Genomic DNA, 4027 nt, shown 5'->3' on the forward strand with positions numbered 1-4027 from the left:
AGCTCCAGGAACTTTTGGCTATCTGATATTTGACAAAGGAACCAAGAGCATACTCTGGAGGAAAGATATCCTCTGTTATAAATGGTAATTGGTAAGCTGGCTCTCCATATAAAGAATGTAGGATCCAGATCCACAGCTCACACAATGCATCAAACTAAAATAAAAATAAATCAAAAATCTAATTGTTAAAACAAAGCACTTAATCTCATAGAAGATAAAATATGTAAAGTTCTTGAAGTGGCATGGACCCACCCTCTACTCCATTGTCTGACCCCATTGGGTTTTGGAAGCTGGGGTGCCAGCTGGGTTGGAACTGTCTGTGTGCATGAATGTGCAAACCATGGCTGCCCCTCTGCTTGCCAGGGAGCATTGCCCTGAGGTTTATCATCAATAAAACTGTCCAAAAAATTCCATGGTGGTTCTGTGGTAGAGATGCAAGGAGATGAAATGACACAAATCATTTGGGAATTGATTTTAAAAAAGCTCATTTTTCCCTATGTGGAACTGGATCTGCATATCTATGACATTGGTGTAGAGAAGTGTGATGCCACCAATGACCAGGTCACCAAGGATGCTGCAAAAGCTATAATGAAGTACAAAGTTGGTTTCAAGTGTGTCACCATCACCCCTGATGAGAAGAGAGTTGAGGAGGTCAAGTTGAAACAAATGTGAAAATCACTAAATGGCACCATCCAAAATATTCTGGGTGACATGTCTTCAGGGAAGCTATTATCTGTAAAAATATTCCCCAGCTTGTGACTGGATGTGTAAAACCCATCATCATTAGATGTCATGCCTATGGGGATCAATATAGAGTGACTGATTTTGTTGTTCCTTGGCCTGGGAAAGTAGAGATAACCTACACACCAAGGGATGGAGCCCAGAAGGTGACATACCTGGTCCATAACTTTAAAGTGTGCAGTGGTGTCACCATGGGGATGTACAATCAAGATAAATCAATTAAAGACTTTGCATACAGTTCCTTCCAAATGGCTCTGTCTAAGGATTGGCCTTTGTATTTGAGCACCAAAAGCACTATTCTGAAGAAACACGATGGATGTTTTAAACACATCTTTCAGGAGATATATGACAAGCAGTACACATCCCAGTTTGAAGCCCAGAAGATCTGGTATGAGCACAGACTCATCGATGATATGGTGGCCCAAGCTATGAAGTCAGAGGGAGGCTTCATCTGGGCCTGTAAAAACTACAATGGTGATGTACAGTCAGATTCTATTGCTCAAGGTTATGGCTCCCTTGACATGATGACCAGTGTGCTGATTTGTCCAGATGGCAAGACAGTAGAAGCAGAGGCTGCTTACAGGACTGTCACACGCCACTACCACATGTACCAGAAGGGACAGGAGACCTCCACCAATCCTATTGCTTCCATTTTTGCCTGGTCCAGAGGGTTGGCCCACAGAGAAAAGCTTGAAAACAATACCAAATTCAGCTTCTTTGCAAAAGCTTTGCAAGAATTCTGCATTCAGACCATTGAGGCTGGCTTTATGACCAAGGACTTGGCTGCTTGCACAAAAGGTTTACCCAATGTGCAAGGTTCTGACTACTTGAATACATTTGAGTTCATGGACAAACTTGGAGAAAACTTGATGATAAAACTAGCTCAGTCCAAACTTTAAGGTCACACCTGGACTTAGGAAGATAAGTGTTTTTGGTAACGAGGTCCACATGTTTACATTTTTTTTGTATAACACTCAAGGGTATAAAAATAAAATCAATTTTGTAGTATGTTTAGAAGCCAGAGTTGATCTTTTATACAAGTTTATAGACTTTCTCTTATACATGCAGATATTGCCACTTTTGTGAACAAGGCAGGGAACATTTTTTTAATTGTATTTTATTTTCTAGTAGCAGCCTAGGATTCCTTTAGTACTAATTCCTTTTCACTGTCATTTTCCTCATGTTCTGATATAAATGACCAAAATCGAGACCTTGAAAGGTTGCTTTTTTGAGTAACCTTTTGGGACAATAGCCACAGTGTTGTTCCCTAAAATACATGTAAAGTAGAAATTCACTCCCTTCCCTCCTGTCCATGAGCACAGGCACTGAAAGGTCTGAATGTTACAGATGTCCCATTATGTGAGCTAGAGATCTACATTGAACTTGCACATGATTGGAAAAAAGAGTATAAGTGTAACTAAAATGTTCTGGAGACCCAGCAGTCATTTTGTTTTTTGGGTTTTTTTTTTGGTACCGGGGATCAAACTTGGGTCCTTGCGCTTGCACAGCAGGCTGTGAAACCACTGAGCTAAATCACCAGCCTCTTGCAGATGTTTTTGTAAAAATCTTATAGAATGTGTCCAATATGCTGAATATTTTTGAGGCCACCAGGGAGTTCATAACCCAGAGTAAATTCTTGCTGGAGGTTCATCCTGTGTTCATCTCTTCCTATTCCTGGCCTGGCTTGAGTATTTTGATACTCTAAATAGCATATTTCATCCATGTGCAGTAATGGGAGCTGTACCAGTTTTTGACCTGCTGGCCTACTTCCTTTCTTTTATATAAATGTGATTTCCCTGGTCGATGGTAAACATTATTGTAGTCCTGTACTTCATTTGAATTAATTTGAATTAAAGTTACATGCTAAGAAAAAATAAAGCTGTTGAAAGCATAGGAATAGTTAACTACTTTCTGAACAAAACATCAATTACATATGATACAATATCAATTAACAAATGAAATCATCTCAAACTTAGAAGATTCTGGACAGTAAAGAAAACAACAAACTGACTGAGGAGAGAACCTGCAGAGTGGGAAAATATTTTTCAAGATAATTTTTGGACAGAGGGCTAATATCCAGAATATATGAAGAACTAAAACATATTAGACCATCCCCAAGTAAAAGCACAGCCAAAAATGGGAAACTAAAATGAATAGACACTTCTTTGAAGAATTATAAGTGACCAATAAATATATGAAATGTTAAAAATCTCTGGCAATTAAAATGCAAAATAAATAATACTGAGATTCCACGTTACCTCAGAAAGAGTAGGTAATGTCAAAAAAGCAAGTAAGAAATTTTTTTTGCTGGGAATATCAACTAGTACAACTACCAAAATCAGTATGAAAATTACAAAAAAAAATTAAAATTCCATTTGGCCCAGGTATTCCTCTTCTAGCTATCTTCCTGAAAGAGCTAACTAACTACATCCTATTACAGTTGATATATGCATACCTGTGTTTATAGCAGCAGTGCTCATAATAGCTTAATGTTGGAAGCAGCATACATGTCCATCAATGCATGAATGGATAAAGAAAATGTGACCTGTGTACACATGAAGTACCACCCTGCCATAAAGAAGGTTAAATTCAAGTCATTTAAAGAAGAATAAATGGACATTGAGATCATGATATCATGTGAAGTCATCAGACTCACAGTGTATATATCACATGGTTTCTCTTACATGAGAAAAAAAAGACACACAAAGAAAGATAAAAATAGACACTACCAAATAGGGAGATAGAACTTTTGCAGAGAATAGGACCAAGAGATGGAGGGTTGAGAAAGGAGCATAAGGGAACTGAATTAAAAGAAAAATAAAGATACTTTATATACATGTACCTACTTACCAGGAAAAATGCAATCATTATATACTGCAAACATACACCACTGAAAATAAAAGATAAAATATGATAAAACAGGAGATGAATAAGTTGACAGGACAGAGTGAAATCCAAGTACTTACAGCAAGGGCCACAGACTCTGTGGCCACAGACACTGTGCAGTCTACAATGAGATGATTATGATCTAAGTCTGTCCCAGAAATATTAATGGATCCCAGTGGACTTTGTGCAGGAAAGCTGGGAATTGCCCCTGTGTGTACAGCAGAATAACCCAGCTGCTGTCCAATGAGGCCCCTGCTGTCTGTGTGCACAGCCCTCAGTTCACATCTAATACTAGTGCAGAGGAGGGGAAGGGACAGCAGAGCAGGTGTAGGACAAAAGCACAGGAAAAAAATGAACAGATTGGATATAAAGAAGATAAATAGAAAAGCTTGAGTGACAC

The 4027-nt window shown here is 38.5% G+C and overlaps 1 pseudogene; it reads left to right on the forward strand.

Moving 5' to 3' along the window:
- Nucleotides 1–402: 402 nt before the first annotated feature.
- Nucleotides 403–1640, forward strand: LOC101716761 (isocitrate dehydrogenase [NADP] cytoplasmic pseudogene; annotated as a pseudogene).
- The last annotated feature ends 2387 nt before the right edge of the window (nt 1641–4027 follow it).

This window comes from Heterocephalus glaber, unplaced genomic scaffold (genome assembly GCF_053883595.1).
Source record: "Heterocephalus glaber isolate CG9 unplaced genomic scaffold, H.glaber_assembly_v1.0 deba00001831, whole genome shotgun sequence".
NCBI classification, from domain to species: Eukaryota; Metazoa; Chordata; class Mammalia; order Rodentia; family Bathyergidae; genus Heterocephalus; species Heterocephalus glaber.